The sequence below is a fragment of the Vidua chalybeata genome, chromosome 8 (assembly GCF_026979565.1).
Source record: "Vidua chalybeata isolate OUT-0048 chromosome 8, bVidCha1 merged haplotype, whole genome shotgun sequence".
In the NCBI taxonomy this organism is placed as follows: domain Eukaryota; kingdom Metazoa; phylum Chordata; class Aves; order Passeriformes; family Viduidae; genus Vidua; species Vidua chalybeata.
In genome coordinates this window covers 3861961-3887775 of record NC_071537.1, presented here as the reverse complement: position 1 = coordinate 3887775, position 25815 = coordinate 3861961, and the positions used below count along the sequence as shown (strand labels likewise).

The 25815-nt window shown below is 43.9% G+C and overlaps 1 protein-coding gene across 1 annotated transcript in view; it reads right to left on the bottom strand.

Annotated features, from left to right (window-relative positions):
- The window catches only part of CHST15 (carbohydrate sulfotransferase 15), a 46428-nt gene extending 27198 nt beyond the window's left edge, over positions 1-19230 (bottom strand). The window contains exon 1 of the mRNA XM_053949573.1: positions 19150-19230. The gene's annotated coding sequence lies outside the window, so the exon portion shown is untranslated. The remainder of the gene's footprint in view (positions 1-19149) is intronic.
- Between the last annotated feature and the right edge of the window lie 6585 nt (positions 19231-25815).

Here is a 25815-nt window from a genome sequence, read left to right as displayed (position 1 = left end):
TAAAAATTGCAGGCAGGAAAGTAAAATAGAACCAAAAGTCAGCAATTTCTCCAGAAATACAGGTCTAAAAACCCTGGAAGAAAAAAAGCAGCACCAGCAGCCACCCAACCTGTGGCAGCACACGCCTGGAGCTCCTGTGTCAGGGCAGAGCTCCCGTGTCAGGGCAGAGCTCCCATCAATGTGTTTAAATCCTCCCTCTGTACAAACATGGAGCAGAGTGCTGTTTTCGTACATTTCTGTGGATGTTTGGAGCAGAATTTTGCCTGCAGTGCACACTGGCTTCTCAACTCCTGATCAAAACTTGCTGCCTACGAAGTGCAAAAGCTCCAGCAATTCATCTTTTCCCTTCCCTTAGTTCCTATTCATCTCACATAGTGCCTTGCTACAGAATCACTGACAGGTTTATATTGAATATGAAAGAGTTGCACACTGTACAAAAAAACTGTGTCTTTACATAAATTACTCCAGTGCATTTCTTCTCACAAAAAAAGCCACTTTAATCCACTTTCAGAAATCATTCTGCATGGTTGAAGTTTAGTATCTTTATTTTCAATCCTCATAGTAACTGTGAGCAACCTCCGAATAGACCCCACATGGTCCTGGGGTCCTTCCATGGAACCAAGGATAAACCAATGCATCCATCCTGTGGGGCTCACAGATTCCTTTCCCAAAAAATCTGGAGCCAGATTAGAAAGTTCTGACATTCAGAACACAACCAGAAATTGCACCTATTTAACAAAAACCAGCCAGTCCCTCATTAAAATTATCCATTCACCAAGAGCCAGAATAAAGTACTGATGCCATTGGGAGTTAATTTTTACCACTTCCTAAGAAAAAGTGCACCTTTTCTTAATGTACTTAATGTCCAGAGTCCAGTACTTAAATGTCCAGAGAGACACCAATGCCAAAATTAGATAAAGACTGAAGGTCAAACAATTCATGCAATGATTTCACATCCGTGAGAATTGTTCAGTCTAAATTTGCCCTGTGTACTTTCTTTTGTTATATGGGAAAAAATAGGCTAAGAGCTCTCTGGGAAGGCACAGGGATCACCTGAAATACAACTTCAGCTGCAGAAAGTGAATGTGATAAGGCTGGTCTTGCCATAAATGTTTGCATTGCATTTTTAATAAGACCAAGCAGCTGCTGAAGTTTCATTTCCAACACAGGACCTCACGATAATTTACAATAATAGAAATTCTTACCTGCCTGCTCTTTCAAGGAATACATCCCACTCTCATCCCACAAATCAGCCAAATTCCTGTTCTGAGTGCGAGTGCAACAGGGAACCACAGAGCACGAAGGCTGAATCTGTTATGAAGCTCTTTCACTGCAGTTATTTTTATCAAACAAACTGAAGAGGTTTGGGGGCTGGCAAGAGGGAAAAAAATATCATCTCTAAATACAGCTCTCATACGCCCTGCAGTCAGGCTGTAATCAGAAATAAATAAGTGTTTATCTTGAGAAAACACCCAAGGCAAAGAATTGGTCTGGTATTGACAGAGCTGACATCTCAGACCCAGCTGTTTTGTAGTTACCTGTTTCTTCCTGTGAATCCTGTTTAATGTCAGGCTCCCAAAGCTGCTTCATTGACTCTCTGGAAAGATATTGCTGCGATTTACTCAAACAGCTCTTCTGGAGCAGCTTACTCCACAGAGACATGAGGGTTTCCCTGGATGCAGAGCCCAGTTAGGTGAGCACAGCACAGTGATTCCATCACTCTACCTGAACACCAGAAAAACTTGTGGATTCCCCATCCCTGGAAGTGTTCAGGGCCAGGTTGGACGGGGCTTGGAGCAACCTGGGATAGTGGAATCTCTTCACTGTGCAAAAGAAAATAAACCTTCACGGTCAGTGTGGCAGCTGACTCTTACCCAAGGGAGAGGAGGAGAGCTGGTGCAGCACAGTTGGATTTGCAGGAAGGGATCTGTCAGTGCTGAAGGGTTATTTTAAGCCCAGATCTTTGTCTCTTGCATTGATTACTGGTCCAGAACCAGCACGTGGGGGAAAAACGTTCTGAGCATATTTCCAACGTCCTGCCAAGCATTTTCAGCCTTGACATGCTGCAAAATAGTGGGTTATAACTCACAGTTATGAGTTACTCTGATTGCCATCTCGTTCCTTTTACTCATTTGATTTCCCTTGATTTTAGCAGCTGCTACCTCAGGTTGATTTAAAGCAAGGAACATATTCCATCCACCATCTGATCTCTAATACTTTCTGCCACTTTGCAAGGGGTATGCAGCACAAATTGCTAAATCCTGTGGGTTGTGAGAGATCAGCTGCTAATTTAAGGCTGCTTTTGAGGGATGAATAACATTGTGTGGAATAAACAGAATTTGTATCACTTAATGCCTTCAGTGCCTGTTTATCTCATGCTGTGGTAAAATGGTTTTGCATGCAATAATGCAACCAAGTGGTATCTACTAGAATTCATCTGATACACCTTCACACTTCATATATAAGCAGTTTTTCTGAAAGGGGACCCATTCTATGTGAGGCTTAACTTTGCTTTAAACACAATACAGTTATGGCAATTCTAGAGCAACGTAAATGCTCGCAGCTGCTCATTTGATTTTTAGTGGCTGAGAAGGGATTTTCCTCCACCCCCAAGCTGAATTTTCTCTATAAACTTTACTATCTTAACAGAGTCATCTGAATTCTTTTTGTTGTGACTCATATATGGTGCCTTCTCTGTGAGACATATATTGAAATGGATGGAAAAACGTATCTCATCTGTACATAAGTACCATGTAAGTGCTTTTTCATGAATAGGGCATTTCATCTTTCATCTAGTGCTGAGTGGGTGAAAGGAAACATACACAGCTGCATCCTGAAAAGACAAACTCAGCATTAGAGTCTGTCATTAAAGTTTCTTGTAAATTCAAACAAAAATTACTCAACTCAAACTATTCATTGATGCCAAATCACAACTGGGGCTTTGTTTCAGCACTTTAAAAGAACCCAACTCTGTTCCAAGCTTAGTAGTAACTTTTCTAAATGTTCAACAACTTTAATTCTTTAAGCAATGACACATTAGATAAACCTCAGTCCATTAACCAAGAAACCACTTCATTCATTACGAAGTGCAGCAGACTCAGAGCCCAAAGTGGAAAACCCAAGAAAGCTCTAAATGTTCTCAAGAAATTTCTAATTAGTTATCTCTAAAATATCACCAGATAAAATTCTTGCAGGTAACTGCTGGCTACACCTAATTAAACAAAACCTTTATGATATAATATCATTATACTGCTTCGAACTTCCTAGAAAAGTGTTTATTCTGCAGAAGTCAAGCAACATTTACTTCCAAAGTCTCCCACCATGATTCCTAAGTGTTTCATCAAAGGCTTGGACTCCATCACTCACTCCTCTGTAGTCTGTGCTTTTTAACTACACAAAAGTGCAATACATGTTTATTAAACATTTTTTAAGATCCCATCATTCTGAAGACATTTCTGCAGCTCTGCACCCCGGGCTTTGAGGTGTGTGTGGTTGGCAGAGCACACACTTGGTGTGGAAGCTAAAGCCATTCGATAATGGATAAAACTCTCACGATTGTCCTCTCCTATCTTCCCATCATCGCATCTAAAGAACAACACTTCTATCACAAGCTTCAAAGGAGTTCAAATATCTTAACTTCCATGAGTGGAGAAGAGAGGATGTGCTGCACTGTCACCAGCCTCTCAGAAATATCACAGCTCTTGGTGCTGTTCTCATAACAGGGCAAAATCCAGCCCAGGAGTCTTGCAACTGCACAAAGGCCCCAGTTTACAACAGTCATAACAAAAGGGAAAAAAATCCATGCTATCTATGGAACCCAGTGAGTAAATATTGCAATAACCAGGACAATAACAAGAAAATCTGTTCCTCAGCCACTGAACCATTGACTCCATTGACTCCACTCTCTATTCCTGCAGGTTTCTCCTGTGTTTGGCTTCAGTGTGCTTGTTTTCCACTTGGAAAGAACACAACCACAAATACCTTTTCATGCCTTACACTGCACTTAGCTGGCCTCCAGATTGTAAACAAACAAGATAAAAATCTGAGAATGTTCTTTACTCAATCTCCATGAAAAGAAACCAAGGGGAAAAATAAATTAGAAAAGCAAACCAAAACCCCAACTCTGCATAATGATGTATGTACCAAGAGAAATTTGGCACGCACTCCCTCACACCATGCCTCTTCTGCAACATTCTCTGCAATATAAAGACAACATTTAGCTTAGCAAACTAGATGGTCTTTATTTGTGGGCAGAGGAAACCCAAGGCAAATGCTCCAAGAGACTTTTTTTTTTTCCAATGGATATGTTAATTACTTAACTTCTGTTATTGGGAAACTGTCCCAAACTAACCTTCCACTCTCCCTCTGCTTCAACTGCAGAAGGGTCAAAATTCACTTTTTAAGGTTTTGAAGTGAGAAATTGAGGAGACAAAGCCCACCCTTGGTGGAACTCTGAGATAGCACAAGTGCCTCATTCAGATCCTTACTGATCCTACCTGAGTACATTTTGAGAGCTGCACAGGGATGCCTGGGACCAGGATGCTCCAAGATCTGCTCTGTGGGGTAAGAGCATCTCCTGAGACAGCCCAGAGTTCTAAGGAAGAAAGGGAGCACAACTGCTCCCAAATGCTCTGCTCCAGCCAGAAAGTTCTCACTGCCATGGAAAACCCCCATGCCCCTGGAGGCAGCAGAGCACAAAAGTGAACAGTGGGAGGTAAAATGAGGTTTTATTTCTAAACAGCAGTGCTTGTTGATGCATTTGGTTCCAGACAAATAGAGGAGGACACGGAGTCGCTACAGGACATTGCAGCTGAAATGGCACCAACATGAGCTCTGAGCTCGGGTTCCACTGCTTGAAATAAATCCTTCACTGAGGCAAATCACACAGGGAATCTGAAGTGACACAAATTCCATCAACTGAAGTTGGCAGCCAGATTTTCAAGAACAGATGCATGACTGTTAATGATAACCCAAAAAGCTCAGTTTCTAATGCAGAAAGACTGAAACTGTTAACATTATAAAACTGCAAAGAACTGGAAGCATCTCCAGAATACACCCCACAAAATACTTTGCAGGAACTTACAAACTCCAACTTAAGCAGAATTAACATATCTAACAAAAAAATCTCCAGCAAAAATGTCTCCCAAGATTTGAAACACATTTCCATCTGCTAAATTTCTCTGGTGCTGATGGTGTTTACCTTGAGTCAAAGATATGAATCTTTGATTTCATGAGATTAATGTAATAACTTGGTTTAGACTGTTAATGCATTCAAAGCTCTCAAACATGCAGGAGACTAAGATGGCATCAAGAGCATACAGATACATTTGGAGGGGATGTTTTTAATGTGAAATAAATTAGAAATGCCTTAAACTATTTCTGCAGCAAGGACTACACTTACATAAAAGCTTCCTGGGGTGTCTTAGGCTGGAAGAGATAGCTTCCAAGCCCATTTATTCCTTCTAAGCACTGCTATATAACCTAAATAATAATGCTAAGGAAAACCCCTAAAGCCTTGTCAGGCAAGTGAGGACTCAAGCTTCGAGGAATACAATGCTCATTTCTCAAAAGTGACACCTGGCCACAGTGAAACAATGATAAATAAAATATTCATATTATATGCAGATATTGGTAGAGAAAAAGATATCTGTATTGGTCAGCAGAAGAGCTCAACCCAATTGATGCATTGAGCTGCAAGAGGAAACACTTCTGTTGGTGCCTCAGGTCCAGAGAAATGTGAAAAGCAGCTCTATCCTCAGCTGTCCTATCACTAATGCTACTGAGTTACTTTTTAGTGGGCACCAGAAGGAGCTGCATGGTTTTGGGAATAAGGCATTGTAGAAGCTGCCCATAGCTTCCTTAACATTTTCCACCCTCAAGAACGGTGTTTAAAAGGCACAGCAGGTGCCACCACAAGCTGCATCAATCATTGTCTCCTGCAAAGATCACTCCACGCCCATAGCTAAAGACAGCAACGTGCAACAAAATGCCAAGAAATGCCACACATTCCATCAAATCTTTGGGAATGTGACTCAGCAGCTGGGCTGGAGCAGTTCTGGACACTGCAGCCCCTCCATCCTGCTTTATGTCCTCCACAGGAGACATCCAAAGACACCCCAGCAGCTCTGGCTTGCCCTGGCTTCAACAGCAACTGCTCCAGTGTGAATTCAGCAGCCTGAGCAGAGAATTGTTAAGGCTGGAAAAGACCCTTATGATCACTGAGTCCAACCATCAACCTCAAGCTGCCACCTTTGATGCCTCAGGTTTTAGCTTTTCTGTTTTTCAGATTCCGTGCTGCTTTAGTGTGTGGGTCTGAGCTTCATCTCAGGGGATGGTGAGCTCTCTGCACAGAGCAGGGAGACAAAACAATTCCTGCTCCAGCTGGGCACCAAGGACAAATGATCCAAATCTCAGCCCAAGAGCACAAACAGCGTGGGCTGGAGAGAGAAAAACAAGCAGGATGGGAGTGCATGGGCTGAAGCTGGAATGGGACAATGAACTGCAAGGTGCAAATGGAGCAGAGCTGATCCCAGTGAGAGCCCCCGGGAGCGCTCGTGCATTTTGGACCATTTTGGTTCCTCTTGGCTGCAGCCCTGGCTGGGCTCTGGTGCTGCCCAAGGTGGATCCATGGAAGCCTTTTAGTAAATCCCTGCTTTATTCTTTAGCTCTGTCCAGCCTCTGCTCTAGGGCAGCCTGCACAAGGCATCACCTTGACCACTGAACCATGATCACCACTCCAGCACTGCCACCCAGCTGGGAGAGCCCTCCTGAGTCTGAAGCCACATTGGTTGTTTTGGTTGAGTTTTTGCCTCATGAACTCCTTTGGTGGCCCTGCCAAGAAAACCTCTGAAAAACTGATTTCTTTTTTTTTTTTTTTTTTTTTTTTTTTTTAGTTTTAAGATTAGAAGCAGTCCTAAATTTGATATGGGCTTCTTCATTTTACACAGCACCCCACCAAGGATTTTGGAGGAGAACAAGTCAGTTTCAGACTCTGGCCAAAGAATTGCTCCAGGAGCTCATCTCTGCTCCTGCTGTCGAGGGGAAGGTGGCAGCTGGAGTGTGGTGATCCCCTGGTGCACCTCCTGGTGCAGCTCCTGGTCTGCAGAGCTCCACACCAGAGTCCACAAGGGAAGGCAGTCAGGGATGGGTCCTCTGGCTCCCCTGGACAAAAATGAAAGGTTGGATGAGGCTTGGAGCAGCCTGGGGTAGTGGAAGGGCAGGAATGAGATGAGCTTTAAAGTCCCTTCCAACCCAAACCACGCTGTGACTCTACAATTTTTCCATGTGAATAACCAAGTTCTGCTCCTTTTACAGCAGTTACTTCACCAGTGTGTGGAAAATCAGGCATTCTAGAGCACCAGCCTAGGTGCAGAAGAGAAATAAGTCTCACCACTGATCATTTGATTTAATTTGAAGTTTTTCCTGCATGTTTAAATCCTGGAAAATGCCTTCAGCATCCAAACCATTTATAATCAAAGTGACTGCAGAAGTTCAGAATAATCTATAAATTCAAAGTATTCCACAGTTCTTCTCATTAAGTGAAAAAATAAATCATATGCTGATAACACACCTCAGTTTCTTCATTATTGAATGGCTCAGTGGTTTAAATTACACTTTGAGAAGAATAGCAAATCAGAATGAAACCTTACAATTATATGGGTTTCTTTCTTTGCATATGAAAACTTGCATTTGATGTTATTCTTACTATTCCTCCTTTAGGTTACTTATACAGGGCCAACAAAACTGATCTGGAACAGACAAAATGTTTTATCCAAACATGGAGAATTAAGTACAACGTGTATTATTTTATCAGTGTTTTTACAGAGATGCTTCTGCCCGAGGTGAAAACTAATTAAATGAGAAAATGCAGCTGTAGCCATTCAAGCCCTGCTCAGGAGCCTCAGGCCAGAGTGCACTCAAATGTATCTTGGGGTTGGGTTATGGTCCAGGAAGGGTGTGGAACTCCCAACATCAGATCTCAGAGTGCTTTTCTAAGGTGCTGTTCCACCTCTGGGTGACAAAATGACAGTTCTGACATGTGTCACCTGAAATTTCATTTGGACTAACACAATACAAGTCCAAGAAAGACCTAGATCTCCTAACTCACCATCCAGAATCCCATTACCTGAGAATTGAGGGCTTTTGAATGAAATTCAGATATGTGTTTCACAAGACAGAAAGCCACCAGCAATCCAATTTCTAAATAAACCAAGGCAGACAGCATGGACTCTGACTTTCCCCCAGTAACCATATTAAACAGAATGAATTTCTGCCTTTCATAAGCTCAACAGACAGAGAAAGTGAATTTTCCCAGCTTCCCAAGCTGCAGTCATGCTCCCCATCCCAGAGCTGTGCCAGAATCTCCCTGCACAATAGTGGCAGGGAGCATTTTTGGGTCCAAAGCTGGCAGATGGCACTTTCAGGAGCAATGGTGCAAGACCTGCAGTAGGAAATGAAACCATCCCTGTCATAAACAACCCCCAGTTAAGAACTGGAGCCCTCATTAATGTAATTGGTTTCATATGAGGTGCTAAAATACAAATTTGCTACATTTAGAAGCCAAGACTGTTTCTATTAGTTAAGGGGTGTTTTGCTCACCTCTATTTTTGCTCAAGCACAGAGGGAAAAGGGAGGGGGAAATGTGTCATGTACTCTGCCTCCAGCTAGAGAATGCCATGCTAGAGTACATTTTTCACCTCAGATGAAAAATGAAGGCAGGTAGCCTTTCAGCACAGCTGCTCCTGAGGACTGAAATGGAAAATTATTTGGAGAGGAACTCTCAAATCATTCACTCAGAGCTGTGGATTTACATCCTCCAACCTGCATGAGATCCACAGAGTGAGTAGAAATCCATCCCAAGCTGAAATCTGAGGGAGGAGACATATTTAAAACGTAAAAACAAACTACAGTACTACCACTGGGGAGGGAGGGGGGGAAATCACAAATCCTTATCCTCCAGGAAAGTACTCAATTTTCAACCTTTCTGCTTCAAGTCCAGAAAATTAAATTTCCTCTTTTTAATGGCGGTGCCTTTGAGTACAGGCCAAAAAACGAAAGAGCACGAGGGTTATGATACCAGGGTGCAGAAAGAGGGTGTGCACCTCTCAGGTAATGGGAGGGAAAACCCACAGTGGAACAGGACACACCCAGGACAAGCCATTGCTGGCTTTCACTGGTGAGGAATTGTCACCTCCTCCAGCTGCCTGACACTGGCCATGCCCATCCAAGCCAGGAAATCCAGCTTTGCATTGGGTACCAAGTGTTGTTTTTCCTCTTCAGGGGCACGTCCTCACCCCCCTTTGCTCCGCTTCTCCTTGAAGCCTTTAAACCCTGAGGATGGATTGTTAAGGCTGGAAAAGACCCTTAAGATCACTGAGTCCAACCATCAACCTCAAGCTGCCACCTATGATGCCTCAGGTTTTAGCTTTTACGTTTTTCACATTCTGTGCTTCTGAGGATGAGCTGCTCCACTCTAGAAGCAGATGTTGGTCTCTGAATTCAGAATTATTCCTTTCCCTCTCCACAAGGACTTCCACCTTCTGTATGACTTTAAAACTCCCCCCACTGCTTTTGTCTTGGCTGAAGATGAATATCTGTGTGAGCTATTGGCTGAGGTGTCTTTAATGATAGTTCATAAAAATAAATTCCTCCTATCCTAATGTAAAATGCACATTCCCCCTTCTGAAAATGGAGTAAGCCTATTAAATATTTTCTTAAAGATTGAATCTCAAAATGGCACTGCTGACATTTAAGGCTCATAAAAAATGCAAGTCTGTCTGATCTGTGAGAAATGAGTTTCTATTATCTATTTTAAGATGAAAATATTTATCAAAGAAGAGAGTTGCCAGTTAGGAACACAAACAGAAACAAAGCCACTTAAAGTAAGTTGTCCTTCTTTGTTTTAATCTTTTCCATGCCAAGGACATGCTTCTCCCCAGAAGAGTGGTGCACAAAATAAGTGACATCTGGTGGTTTTATGCTGTAATAGAATAAGGCACCTCATTTCAATGCTGTTAACCAAATCAATTTTTAAATTTACTGCTTCTTAGCAAAGCTTTTCAGATGTTTTATTTATTTATTTTCATGCAGATACTTCTGAGGCCCCTGGGCATCACAATCCCTCTTGCAGGGTGACAACTGCTGTTATCCAATTAAAGTGGGACTGTCATATTCACATCAGGAAAAACACAACTCCACAAAGGAATTTGGAAGGCACAGGAAAAGAGCACTAAGATTTAGCTTGACAGCATGAGTGAAAATCACATAGAGCCAGGCTGTAAGAAAAGGCTTTGCAGAATTTTGTGAAGGAAATCCTTCACCTGCTCCAATTATTCACATTCTCAAAGTAATTAATATCAACTTAGGTGTCTCTGAGTTGTCTTTTATTGGATTTTAATTAAACCTAAAAGAAACAGCTGCATTTTTCCTTCTGAGTTTAGAGGCATCCTGGTGGCTACAACTTTTACAAATTTGAAACAGCTTTTCCCCTTTTCATGCTTTATTGATCCTCACCAATGGCCACATCTAATCCAGCCAAACCTCCTGCACCTAAACCTGCACTCCAGACATAAAGCAATTACAACTCCCCTTCAAACTCCTCCAGCCAGAAATACACTTCTCTTTTAGAAAGTCATAAGCCTCTCCTGGATAATTAATAGAAGTACTGTCAGCCAGCCTCAATTAAAATTACAAAATTGCTGGCACTGCAATATCAAGGCTTGCAACACCAATTTCTGCAGTAATAAGTATTTATGGGGGGAAAAAAAATATCTGTAAGCACTATGTAACAGAAATGAGATGAAAGATAAACAGACTCTAAATATTTATCAGCAGAGGAAGTCCAAAAATATACCAGTAAAAATGGAGCGGATGGCAGCTAAATCCAGACCATTGAGGGTTCCTCGAAGGATGTGCAAGGAGGAACTTCATTTTCAGCTTGACATGGCTAAATCAAATTAATTCCTTCCTCCCATTCAATTGCTGCATAGAAACCCCTGATGCCAAAAGGACAAAGCTAAAAATGTCCCCAGAGCCCTGTCTGAGGGCTGCACTTGCGCCCTGCAGCAGTGCAATAAATAAAGAGTTGGACTTTGGGGCTTTCCCATCACTTTTAAGGTTTAATATCCTTAAGAGGAATGTCCACCTGCACGGTTGGCTCCCCTCAGCACTGAAAGGGGGCTCCACATCTGCAGGATCTCCATAAAAAAGGGGCCTCTGGGATAGCACAGCTACTGATGGATTATTTCAAAGGGAAATATTATTTCCTGCTCACATTCCCTCATCCCCACCAGACATTATCTTCACCTCGAGACCTCCTGGCTGAGCTAAATAGCATATGCACAGAGAAGCACAGCTGAACGGCTTTAGCTCCAGCCACTCATCAAGAAGAAAACTTTTTAAGATCCCATTTCAATTTATTTTTTGAAATGCTGGCATGCTGAAGTCAGCAGGAAGACATTTCAGTGGCTTTAATGAAGGCAGAAGTTCATCCAGAGAATTGCTGTTTGGAATGAGCACAGAGTTTATGTTATCTCATTTGAAACCTTCCAAGTTTTTTGTTAAATGCAACTTAATGATATTTGCTATCTCGGAATTATTTGCTATTTTTCAAAATACAGAAAGGAGGGTATTAAAGCAGTGCACTGTAAAATGTTTAGTAATGATGGATGGGCTACTCTTGTTTCAGTAACAGGCATGTTTTTAATGCATAAATATTAATTGTCATAAAGTGCCTATTCATTCTGCACTTTTCGAAAGCTTTAGCTTGTAGGAATTGTAATAGTCCAAAAAAGATACTGTTGGTATTTACATATTTATCAGTATTTTCACAGCACATTTTTAGGGCTTTTTTTTTTTTCTTTTTACATTTATTATCCAATGTACCAGCACAGCAAGACAAAAAAAAAAAAAAAAAAAAAAAAAAGGAAAACTGGAGAGATTACTACACTCACTTAATGGTTATCATTACAGGAAAACACTATCAAAACTCAGCAGAGGCTTTTTATGCATTCCTCTGTGTTACACCAAAATGAGTTATTGCAACATTCTAACTCTGATGCTACACCAGGAGAATGCTCAATTTTTACAGCTGAAGCAGGAATGAGCAGCAGGTGAGTGGAACCATCTGAGAGAGTTATTGACTCCAGGCAGAAGCTGCTCCCTGGCAAGCCCTGGAGGGTTACCCAAATTCTCCAGCCTTGCCACACTCCGTGGTGAGCACAGGGCTCTGAATTCCTCCAAAACAACTGGAAAACTGTTCCCGCTCCCACAGCGTCCTGGTCCCCCTCACATCACTGAAACCCAAAAGGTGAATTACTCCTGATCCAGCCTAATGCCAGAGAAATGCACGTGGGATTTCCATGGATACCAATCTAGATTGGATTTACTCTGCCGTATGTTTTCATTTTGCAATGAAATTTTGCAATATTTCATTCAGCAATGCTCAAAAATCTACTCTGAAGGGTTAAAAACTTCTCTACTTAAAATCACCTGATGTCAGACAAATTTTTATTTCCTTTTTCCTCAGTGAGAGGATCAGCTCAGATTCCACTCTTCCCTTCTGCTCACCTCTCACATCTCATTTCTTGTTTTAAAGATGGTATAAATAGCCTTGCAAAGTAATTCTAATACTAAGTGTCAAGTGCAATAGTGGCTTCATTCTGATTTATCCTTATCTGATCCTCAGGCAAGTTAATCCTGAAGCTGAGAAACTGTTTTCAGAGCTTTATAATTGATGAAACTTTTCATCTAAATTATTTACTTTCTGAACGGCTCCGATGAGTCACTCAGGGCATAAAGCTGTAGTACTCCATGCTGGAGTGCTCAAGAACATGTTTTTGTCTTCTTAAATTAACAGCCCATCACTGCATCTCGTGCTGCAGATTCTATTGGCAGTCTTTAAGGCACAGCAGCGTTTTTATCTGAATTTTTATCGCTTGCAATAGATGCAGTTACAACCCAGATGTCTCGGTGTTATCCCAGCCCGGAGCTCCAGGGAGACACAAAGCAGGCAGAGGATCCCTGATCCTGAAGGTGTGAATCTTACAGAGTGAGCCAGCATTCCTTCCCTGGAATCACCTGGGCACGGGCTCCACACCTGGTGGACACGTTCAAAACCTGCTCCTCTCCCATTGCAGCAGCAGCACCCAAACTCCTTTCCAGAAGCAGCCCCAGGAAATGTCCTCAGGCTTCAGCAATCCCAAGGATGAGCTGCACAGCAGCAGCCCTAAAAATGCTTTAAGAAATGGTAGAAGACAAGAGCAGGAGCCCAATCACAGCAGCAGCCTAACACAGTGAAACACAAAATGATGAACTTAAAAATTTGAGATTCATTATCCATTCAACTTACTTAACATTACCAATATCTGTTTAACATTATCTAATATCTACAGAGCTGAGCAAAAAAAGACAAATTACAGCTAAAAAGCAGCCAAAATCAAAGAGGCTGGGGAGGAATATTAGATAAGGTATTTGACTGGCTTGCAAGGAAGTGTTGGTTTTAAGAGCTGCTAAAGAATTTCCAGGAGATGAAGCTCCCCTGTGAGGAGCTGGGCCTGCAGGCAAACCCATCTCATTATGTGATACATTCTCCTAATAAACTATTAAACCATCCTTCTCCACTTCCTCCTATTTCTAGCTTTACACAGACAAACGTCCTGGCTGCCCCAGTCAAAGAGTCCTTTTTCTTTGGATTAATAAATTCTGGCACTCAGACCATTATATCCCAATTTAGGCACAGCAAGGTTGACACTGGGCCCTTACATTTCCTCCAAATTATGGGCAAAACCCTGCAGAATCCTAATTTCTGCTACTTTTTTTTTTTTCCCTGAGGTCTCTCCTACTTGTTGGTATCTCACTACTCATTTGGCGCCAGTTCTAAAGCACTTTAATTAAGTGTTTTTTCTCCACACTGTTCCAAGACCTGGAATTGGGCAAACCATCCAATATTAGAGACTCACATCCATGTCTTGCCCATCCTCAGAGCACTCTTTCAACACTGTGAGGCTCCTAAGTACACATGCTGCACATAAATCTTTTTTTTTTGCCTTTGTATCTTGTAGAGTTTTTCATTTTTCAAAGCAGTCTTATCTTGTTTCCTCTGTATGACTTTGAACTTTACATTTTATCTTCACTCTTGTCTGACCTCAGAGCTCTTCCCAGCTCAAACTCACCTGTAGCTCAATGACTTATTTGAAAGAAATGACCTTCCCTCTATTCCATGCAATCCTGAGAAGTTACAAGTCTAACTTAAACTTGTCGTATTTAAGCCAAACACCAATAAATGCAAAACCAAAGTAAAATATAATAATACAAAAGCCTTTTTCACTCCCATCAGTTTTTCTAATTTTATGGTTAGATGGCAGGGTACATTCACCCACACTGAAAATCAAGGTTCTTCTGCAGGAAAAAAATATCTCCTTGTGAAACTTATTTTTTCCTACTGGAAGGCGTGAAGCAAATGGAAAATGTCAGTTGGAGTATTTTGCTATTTAGGTACAGATCTGCACCTTTTACAGTGAGGAACAACCCACCTTAGATACAGATTTGACCTAAAACCTCATTCATTTATAAAATGCTGCGCTTATTTGGTGAGTAAATCATGGCATAGTAAGTTTTAGAATTTTAAGTGTACATAGAATATCTGGTGCTGCTTGGTGTATAAACAAATAAAAGCCCGGGTTGCTCCCTTGTCACTCCAAACCACCAGTTCTCCAGGGGATTGGGTTCCTTTCCAAGGAAACCCCATGGCACAGGAGGCATCCCCAAGGCTGCAGGGGCTGTGGCTGCTTCCAGCAAACCAACAGGGGAAGGGTCACACCACCAGGAGCTCCAGAAATGTGTCTGGAGTTGAGGTGGGCCACCTCATTTTTTGGCAAGGATGGCAGGAAAGCAGCAGCCAGGTGCTGAGGTTTGGGAAACGAGCATTGCAGGCAGCTCAGGCTGTTGTGGGAGGTGGGGGAAGGTGGGTCTGGGAAAGAGGAGGGGGCTGGAGGGTGGGTGCAGGAGAGGTGCCCCAGGCCAGAGCGACCAGAGGGATGGAGCATCAATCCTGTCAGGAAAGGCTGAGGGTGGGGGTGTTCAGCCTGGGGAAGAGAAGGTTCCAGGGAGACTTTAGAGCTCCTGAAGAGGCTCCAGGAGAGCTGGAGAGAGATTTTGGACAAGGGATGGAATGACAGGAGAAGATGAATGGCTTCAAAGTGACAGAGGCCAGGGTTAGATGGGATATTGGGAAGAAATTGTTCCCTGTGAGGGTGGTGGGGCCCTGGCACAGGGTGCCCAGAGAAGCTGTGGCTGCCCCTGGAAGTGTCCAAAGCAAGGTTTGATGGGTTTGGGGCAACCTGGGACAGTGGAAGGTGTCAGGGTTGGAACTGGATGAGCTTCACGTTCCCTTCCCACACAAACCAGTCTGAGATTCTGTCTTGTGACCTCCGGTGTGCTGCCACCAGAGGGGACAGAGGCAGTGGGACAGAGTGTGCCAAGGGTCCCTCACTCCCGTTCTCATCCACCTCCTCACCAGGCCTCTCATCCTCCCCACAACTGCCTGTCCCTGCCATCAGCCACCAGTATCCATCAGGACAACATTTTTCCTTCTCTTTCTTCTTGCAAGGCATCACCAGCCTATCTCCCCTCGGAGGATGCTCCTTAAATCTAAAGCTTATGTTCAACAGCTGCTGGAAACCAGGTGTAACATAAATTAATAAATATTCCATGGAAAAGCTACATTAACTGCTTGCCCCTAAAGTGCTGTTTAGTGGCATGTCAGGCACAGCTGTGTAATCAAAGGATTACAGTGCTCCCATTGCAAGGCTCTCCACCTCCTCGGGAGCTTCCCTCGCCTGTAAAAACCCAACCCAGGCACCAGGACAGAATTGTAATAATGTCTTTGAGCCCAGGAAACACAACCCAGCAGGCCGTGGGGACAAACACAACACATTTTCTGTCACATACACAGGCAGCCACACAAATTTTTAAGAGAACAGGTCAGCAAAGCTCTAGATGATCTGGGATTTTAGTGAAATTGCAGTGTAAGTGGAGAGATGGGTGCAATTCAGGCTGCTTCAAAACAAGAACTTGCAGGAGGTTACAGATCCCTTCCCCTGAATAGACTCCAGATCTGACACCTCACTTGGTCAGCAAGCAAAACTGGGCACTTCACTAAAAAACAAAAATAAATAAGAAGTGCTAATTTGTGGGGGAAAGCGGTGGAATAAATGCTCTCTTATTGGAAATCTACCATGGTTTTCCACAGCACTTTGGATTCTTCTAGCTGAGCAACATAACTCCAGCCAAGGAGTAAGGTGGGAATTTAGAACTGCCCCTCCCTGGGGGAGGTATGGAGGAAAACAGGTGGGTTAAAGGGGAAAATGGGACTCTAAAACCAGCAATTAATGAGCCCAGTTCAAATCTGGATGCATCTTCTGCAAACCCTCTGAGATGTTTGAAACAGTGTTCCGCATCAGGCAAGTACCCAGAGCAGCACTGAGTGATTTAAGAGCACATTTCATTGGAATTTATGGCTGTGGGATATACATTAACTGTAGGGGCAATTAGGAGGGAGAGGGGGAGATCAGTGCCTGTTTATGTCATGGCTTTTCTTCACCTAAGTGATGCATCTGTGCTGGAAGAGAAGCAGGAAGAGAACTTGGGTGTTCCAAGTTCCTAAATCCACGTGTCATTTAGGTGAGATCAGCCCTCTGCTGCCAGCTCACCTCTGGAGAAATTGTACCAGCACGCAGTGGTGACACAACCCTGAGTTACAATAGTGAGATTTTGCTCTGTGGACATATAAGGAAGAAATCAGTGTAGGAAAAGTAGTTTATAACAGGAAGGATTCCCTCCCTAGTCAGCAGAGGAACTCCACAAGAAATCCTTGGCAGAGTTTGCTGCCATCCCACTTGATCTTCAATACAAACCAATGCTTTGAGAGGTGCTTTAGTACCAGCCCATCCTTAAAACCACATTCAGAAACACTGAGATCACCTGGGCTGCCAACAAAAGCTTTGAGCACTGAAACTTCCCATTCTCACAGCACTCTTGCCACAGGTTGCTTAAAATAATGTTAAAATAGAACATAACCAGTACCTTATTTGCATCTCTGTGATTATGCCTACATAGTCCTATCCTTGTTCATGCTGCTGCTGGATTACACACCTTCATCCTTCCCCTTCAACCACATGAAATAATTCAAAGATGAGAGTCTGCTTCACCCTTCTCATTTATGTGATTTCCAGATACCTGCTTTTAGTTTAGCAATTAAGATAAAAATCCATTACTGCCTTCCATTGCATTAGTGGAATTAAGTGTTTTGCAATGTAAATCTCCACTGTTTGATCATGTTCCTGTTACAAACCACCAAATAAAACACTCTGAATTTGAGATGAGTCCTCCTATGGCAAAATCTGAACCATAAAACTATTTTGCTATTGATTTCAGAACTGCACCGTGGCTGCAACGCACAGACACAGGATCTAAGTGCTATTAAAGGAAAAAAAAAAAAAAAAAGAAAGAAAGAAAGAAGGTAGTTTCACTACTAAATCTTCATACAAGTAGTTTCCTTCTTTCTGCATTCAAATTGATTTTCTTTCTTTTGGCACGTGAAGAGCCAGATGAATCCTTTGACTCAATGCCCAAGAGTGAAATGGCACCAGCAGCAGCAGCAGGGAAGCTCTCGGGGCAGACGTGTGACAACATTTTAATCACTGGCAAAAAGAGGCTTCAAGGCAGCTACCCCTTTAGTGTTTGCTGCTTTTAGGTGAGATTTACTGTTTGTGAGTGACTGTACATAAAAAAACATATCTATGTCTATAATAGCACAGATATAAATATATATGTATGGTTCACGTCCATTTGGGGATGTTTTATTGGTGGAAATTTCCCTCTCTGCCAAAGATCAAGCAGTCCCCAGTCAGTATCAAGTGCAGAGCTGTTCAATCAGGTGTTTGTTTATCCAAACAAGCACATATGATTTGCAGTTAAACCTTAAATATATTTATTTTTCATGAACAGTTGCAGCAAACTTTGAGATTTAATCTGTGATGTGCCCAGCTGGCCACTCTGCTCCTTCTTTTAAGTCTCAAATCACAAAAGAATGTGTTTGTTCTACAGGAGATGATGATGATGATGATGATGATGGGGTTTTGGTCCGGCTAACAATTCAAGAAGTGAAACCATTTTGATGTCATATGCAAGGAAGTCAGTGTGAAGGGGACTTCAGGTCATAGAATGAGATAATAAATAAAATAATTTTTTAAAAAAAATTCCAAATCTGAGAGTTCGGTAGGTGTTTGGATGCACCCTCCAAGCAATACTCTCACATATCCTATTAACCTACAAATCTGTCTGTGCCTAAGACAGCCAGATCCCTGCAGAGTACGGCTGTAGTATTACAATGAAGCAGCTGAGGAAAATTTAAAAAAAAAAAAAAAAAAAAAAAAAGGAAGAAGAAGAAAAAGAGAAGCCCATCTATGAGACCGCCAAAGTTCAGCTGGTGAATTGTTGCTTAACATGACTCTGACCATAATAACCCGTCACTGAACCTTGCCGGCGTTCTCAGCAGCTATGAGGCTATTTTTAACAGCCAACAGCTTGCGTTTAAGAAATCCCCCTCTTCACCCAAAAATATTCCCAGCGAACGGCAGCATCCCCGCCCGGCTCGGTCCTAGGTGGGATGCGCTGCCGGGATTGCACGGCTGTCTCAGGAAAGCCCTGTACAAGTGTCTGCTCTCCCCGAGCCCCGAGCCCAGCGCCATCCGCGGCTGCGGGCAGTGACAGCGTCCGCGCCACCCCTGTCCCCGCGGGGTCCCGCGGAGCACGGACCCGCTCCGGGCCGCCTTCCCCCGCTCCTGCCGCGGCTGCGGGGGATGCCCCGGGAGCGCCCGGGGTGCCGCAGCCCGCCGGGAGCGGGGACAGTCCTGTGTCCCCTGGCCGGAGCCCCGCGTCCCCCGAGCCGAGCCGTGCCCGGCGCTGCCCCCGCGGCTGCCGCTGCCCAACTTCCCGCGAAGTCCCGCTGCCTCCAAACTTGGGGAGCCGCGGCCTGGGGACCCCCCCCCTTCCCGCAGCACCCATTCCGTCCCATCCCGTCCCATCCCATTCCATTCCATTCCATTCCATTGAATTCCATCCCATCCCATCCCATCCCCGCGCTCCTACCTCCGCCGCCTCGGCTCTGCTCTGCCCCGCGCCCGCCGCCTCCGCCGGCTCTGCCCTGGGGGAGGGGGGCGGAGGACGAGGAGGAGGAGAGGAGGAGGAGGAGGAGGAGGAGGAAGAAGGGGGAGGGAGCAGCCCCGCCGCTCCCCGGCCGCGCTGCGCAGCCCGGGAGGCGGAGTGCAGCCGCTCGGCTCTGCCCCGCGGCTCCCCGGGGCGTGGGGGTCCCCCCGGCGATGGGGGTGCGGGGATGGGGTGCGAGCAGAGCGGGGGATGCGCCGCGGAACCCCCCGGGGTGGGATGCGGGGCATCCCCCGGGCATCCCCCGGGCATCCCGGGCCCCAAGAACCGCCCGCGGCAGCACCGGGGGATGGATCGAGAGAACCGAGAAGGGGATGGGCCCCTCTTGAGCCGTCCGAGGGGAATTCGGGCTGTCCCGAATCCCGAATCCGGGTGTGTAGGCAAAGGTCAGCCCGAGGAGACTCACGGCACGGCTCGGGTGCTGCCGAGGCTGGAGAGTCAGACCTGCCCTGCTGCACACCTGGCTGGCTGCAGCAGCATCCTCTGCCCTGCTCCGGGCTTGGAATGGCAGCAGCACAAACGTGGCTAAGGATCCAAAATCTTCTACTCAGCTGAATGCAAAGTTTGTTCTCAAATAAGAGATCCTACCTATACATTTATTTATTTGTTTGTTTGTTCATGTGTAAAGTGAATATACCTACAAACTGTTAAACTGTCAGAGGGCAAGCTGAGATTAAATTTTAAGAAGGAATTCCTCCCTGTGAGGGTCGGGAGACCCTGGCACAGGGTGCCCAGAGATGCTGTGGCTGCCCCGTGATCCCTGGGAGTGTCCAAGGCCAGGTTGCACCCTGGGATGATGGAAGATGTCCCTGCCCATGGCAGGAGCATTGCAACAAGAGGTCTTTAAGGTCTCTCCCACCCTAGACTGTTCCATGGTTCTATGATGATAAATATATGGTTAAATGTATAGTCTGGTTATTAAATCTGTGACACACACACACACACATCCCTTCTGAGATGACATGACATTTCCCTCAAAGGTTTAATGCAACACTTGCAAAGCCAATATTATCAAAAGAAAAACTCTTCATATTTCCCTCCTTACACTGTTAAGCTTGAATCCACATGTTTAATGGTCAGCAATAATATTTCTAAGAGTCTGAAGTGATGAAGCCGAGCTGAACATGAAAGAACAGTGAATTCTCTATTTTAGTACTTCCTTTTGTGATCAAGCCCATCTTTGGTTTTAACTTTCAGAAGCACCTAAAACTCACACAGCTCTGTGGGAATCTGTTTTGCAGTGAAACCATATGTACCTTAATAGTAAAATGCAAAGCAGGAGTTTATAAATTACACAGCTCTGACTGGGAGCCAAACAAATTAACGACTTCAAGCAGGTGATTGCACACCTGTAAGACCATATAAAAAATTCTAAAAGCTTTTAAAAGTCACACATGCACCCATTTCCTACAGCACCACGTATGGATCTCTGTTCAGGTCACATCTGAATCTCACCTGGTTTCTAGGGGAAAAAAACACCAAGAATAAAGAGCCTGACGAGGTGACACCTGTGATTTATAAAATACTCACACATATTCAGCATTTCTGTTCTGAGTTAAAAATGCTGCCCTCCAAGGCCTTTTTTGGCCTCGTGGGATGCTCTGAATAGCAATTATCCTTAGCCAGATTTCTGTGTAATTACACTCCCTTCCTTTTTCTGTATTTTTAAATAACAAAAAAATCAAAGAAGCTGTCATGAAAACAAGATCTTCATTCCCTGGGGAAGTCTCTGTTTACATTATTCCTCACCAAGCAGCAGCTGGAGTAGAAATCTTGGTGGTGTTTTCCACACGTGGCAGCTCAAACTTCCAGGCACTCCATAAAGGCTGGGTCTGCCCATCTCACACACACTTACAGACTGTCTTCAGTGTCACCTGGAGAGATGGGGAGGAAAACACTAACTTTAATGGCATCATAAATCCCTCTCCAGGAACAGTGTTACCAGGAAAAATCACAGAGTCAAAGAATGGTTTGGGCTGGAGGGACTTTAAAGCTCATCCAGCCCCAGCCCCTGCCATGGGCAAGACACTTTCCACTGTCCCAGGCAGCTCCAAGCCCCATCCAACCCATCCTTAAACACTTCCAGGGATGAGACAGCCACAGTTTCTCTGGGCACCCTGTGTCAAGGCCTCACCACCCACACAGGGAAGAATTTTTTTTTTTCTAATATCCCATCTAACCCTGCCCTTTGTCAGTTTGAATCCATTATCCCTTGTCCTGTCACTACATGCTCTTGTAATGATTGCCAGAGGAAGGAAAATCAGAATAAACAGCCTAAAAATCTAAAAGCTGAGACTGACCTTTAATTCTCATGATTCAGAGTTCAAAGAGGAGGGAAATGAAGAAGTTTCAATATAGAAATTATAGTAGAGCTATCTCTGACTGGATTGGTTTTCATAAAAAGAAAGGTCCTGACCTCCACCTCTGTAAATCTGATTTCTGCTGGTTGCCATGCTTACTCTGCAACATATGAAGAATCATCCCACTTTTAAAACAAGTTTGAACATATTTCTTAGCTCTGAGCAGGCTTATGTGGTGAAAAAGATGGGCGAGTCCTTTAGCAGTCCTGAAAAGCAGGCCCGCAATTAGTGGTGAAAACCTGTGAATTTAAAAGGTGACTTTTAAACCGTGTGTGTACTTTCTCCTTGCTGCTGGCTGTGCTTTGGGGCAGAAATCTGGTGGACAGGTCCAGTGGCTGTGTTTGCCAGTAGCAGAGCTGTGCATTTATAGCCAGATTTAACTCTGGGATAAATAAATCAGATTGTGTCCTCACAATCTGTGATGGGATGCTAATCCTGGGAAAAGGGCTGCTTTTCCTCCATGTGCCTCTTCCAGCATCAGCATCTCTGGGTTATTCTCACAGAGAGGGCTTAGAAATGCAGATGTTTCTGCTTTGTGCTTCCTCTCTCCCAAACTCATAAAGCAGAGGAAGGAGTTCATTGCCCGCAAGGACTGAAGAGGATTTTGCTTCCCACTCCAGCTGCTTTTGGGGAGCCCTTTTCCCATGACCTCCATCCCCAGGCAGTGCTTCCCAAAGCCCTTCTCAAGGGATGCTGCTGCAGGGTGCCAGCACAAAGTAATATCCTTACGTCAAATCCTAATTCCACCAGGAAGGAACGCGGGCAGTGACAGGAAAAGACCAAAACTTCCCCAAAACAACTCCAACCCCTTTGTGCCACGAGCTGCCGGGAGCAAAGGGACCTGCCACCTTCCCGGGGGGACACCTGCAGGACTCCCCTTTCTCAAGGAAGGCAGAGGTGTGGTGGAGCTGGAAGCAAACAACTTCCTGGGTTAAAAAAAAAAAAACCAACCCTGTAAATCCAGCCGGGAGTTTCCGTGCAGTGAGCCTGGAAAGCCACCAGGTGCTACGGATGTTGTATTTAACAGCTCGAGGGCTCAGCGCTGAGCAGAGCCGCAGCTCAGCCTAATTCCAGGCGGATTTCCCATCCCGATGGATGCAGGCTGGGCTTAGGATGTGCAGCCACAGCCCACCAGCACCCCCAGAGATTGTTTCAGCTCTTCTCCCAACTCCAAGGCTGTGAGTTGGCGCTGTGAGAAAATTGCAGGGAGATTTTGCTATTCTTAGTTGTCTGCTCTCCCATTAAAATATTGGTGTAATTCTCACTGGAATTAATGGAATGTGTATATTTTAAAGAAATGCATTATTACTCTCATTTTGCCCCTGGTATCCTGGCAACAGGCACACTCACATCACTAATTTCATATCTTGTTCATGCTTCAGCTCTGAGTAAAGGGTATATCAGCCTTTTTTTTTGCTGTTTTCCCAACTTGGGCTGGGAATTATTCCTCTTGGCATGCACATCATTGGAATGCCTCTGGGAATTCATGCTCAGCCTTTAATTGAAGTCAATGCCTTTGTCCCTGGAACAGGCAAAAATTAAAACTGAAACTTGATTAGGTAAATGTGGCAAAATCTGGTTTCCCACAAATGGTCTGTTAGATTTTAATGATTTTTAGTTTTTAGTTGTCTTTTGCCTGATGCCATCTTTTCATCCTGAGCTGTGTGTCCTTTAGCACCCTCAAGTTCCCTTTTATTGGTGATCTTTTTGCCCTCCAAGTACTTGTTGAAGGGTATCATTCCCCTCTTAGTCATCATTTAGCCAAGTGATGCATATTAAGTTCCTTTAATCTTCACTCATAACTCAGCCTCTTCCGACCTTTAATCATTTTTATTACTCTTCTTATGAATTTCTCCCAATTTGTCTGCATCTCTCTGGCAATGAGGCACCCAGGATTTACTGCCTTGTTTTAGATATGCTCTCCCTGCAGCAATGCAGAAGATGCTACCTCCTGCTACTTTCATCCACCACTGATTTAACAATATGCTGGAGTTGTGAGGTAGCCTGGAATCAATTAAAATATAATTGAAAAGGTTCAGTGCTCAGAATTACTATAATTCTTTCGTGGCACCACGTGCAGCGAGAAGCCTTGGAGCCTGTGAATACCTGCTGCTTCTGGAAGCACGTGTTTGTGATTCCCAGGGCAGGCAAAGCTTTGAAACCTGCTGCATGCACAGCTCTGTGAGCCTCTGAAGGGATATGAAGGAGGAGTTATGATCCAGAAGACAGCTGGGAATGGGTTCAGGTTGGCACCAGGAACAGCTCACGTGTGACAGCTCCACGCCGCTCCTCCTGGAGCTCCCAGAGAGGTGACAGCACCCAAGGGCTCATCCCAGCAGTGGCAAAACTGAGAGGGGCAGCAGCCCAGAGCTTGACATCAGGTTGCTTCAAGCTCTGTTTAAATGGTTTGCTTTAATAAAACATTTAAAAAAAAAAAAAAGCCCTTAGAAATCTGCACTGCTTTTGAGCTTTGAATAATGAAGAGCTTGAGATAGCTGAGCAGCAGATTAAATGATGAAAGATGCTCTAAGACTTCTCAGATCTGCTAAAATGATCAGGTGGCTTCTGTGTCCCCACCATGTCTGGGTTTGATTCAAGGCACACACTGGAGTCAAGAGGATCTCTGCTCCTGGTTCCTCTTTTCCCATCTGAACTGCCCCGTGGTTTCACATTGGATAAGGAGGGAAGGCTGTTACTCCTGGGGCTGTTTAGTTCTTACAGAACATTTTCCTTTTCTGTCCCATACACAAACTGTGGCTCTCCAGATGTATTTTGTGTTCTCACATTTGGTCCCTGAGCCACTGGAAGGGAATTTAAGGTCATTGGGCCTTTACATGCACACTCCAACGCCCTGAGTTTTCACTTTCATGTCATTTATTACTCCTCCTCCAACCTCTGAATTCAAAATGAAGCGTTTAAAATTTGATCAGGGATGTGTTCTAATGAGTGCTTGGGTTATATGTGTGCCTTGTTTTCTTCAGTGATTTTTACCTTTCTGTCTACCTTCAGAAAAAAAAAAAAAAAAATTAACTGCATTTTATAGGCTCTTTTCCCTACATACTCCAGTCTTTCCCCTTTCCCATCTGTTGCTCTTCATTCATGAAGTTCCTTGCAAGCCCCAGCATTCAACAGTGGCTCAGGAATTAATAAAACAGCTTGTGGCATGAAGCACATTTACATACAAGTCCTGTGCGTGCACACACAAATCTTTCCGTAAAAATTATTTACATTCTGGACAAACATCTCATAGTGGTGGAGGAAAAAAAATGCTTCTTTTAGCCATAATTTATAAATATTTCAAGTACCAAGTCTGATTTGTTAATGCTCAGTTTGTGGGGTCTACTCGTATAGACATAGCCTGTGCCATCCTGACTTTTCCCTCAGGAGCAAAAGATGGGCCCTGCCCCTGTACAACTGCAAATAGATTAATTTACAAGCCTGCTTTTGCTGTATTAGCCTTCATTTTACATACACAAATAAAGTAATTTAACTTGTTAGATGTTCTATGAAAAGTACCAAGATAGACCTACTGTCTTTACCTTCAAAGTTATGAAAACCATTATTAAAAAGATCTATCACATAACCTCCTTGCTGACATAATGATAAATGTTTCCTGCGAGTGTTATTCTATCTTCTAATTTCAGAAAAATTAATATACCTTTTTTCTGCCTTTTTTTTTTCCTTTCTTGCTAGCTCAGGCCTTGTTACAAAGCCATTTTAATTTGCAATCATTCTTCCAGTGCACCTGCAATGATACAGCTGATAAACACTTTCTTAGATGATAATTTTTAATGACTGCCACGACTGCAAACTGAATTCTGGCTTTAGGAAGAATGCCAGAAAAATGAGAGACAGAAGAAATAGCATGGGAGGGATGCACTTCATACAATGATTATATTGAGCAATTTGGTCTAGTGGAAGGTGTTGGGGGTTGGATGAGATGAGCTTTAAGATCCCTTCCAACTCAAAACATTCTGTGGTTTTGTGATTATCTCTTCTCACTGCATTTTATTTTTCTGGTAACTTCCTACTCGTACAGTTAAAACACTGCCACGCTCAAATCCACCAAAAACCTCTCAGTTTCTCCTTTTTCCCAGTGCCTAAAAGCTGAAACATAAGAGCAGGGTTTCTGCACACTGCTGCTATCTTGCTGAATCAGGCAGTCTGGGGCAAAGCCAGCTCCTGTGACTCCTGTGGTCTCGCATGAGGAATTGCTTCTGCTGGAGAAGCG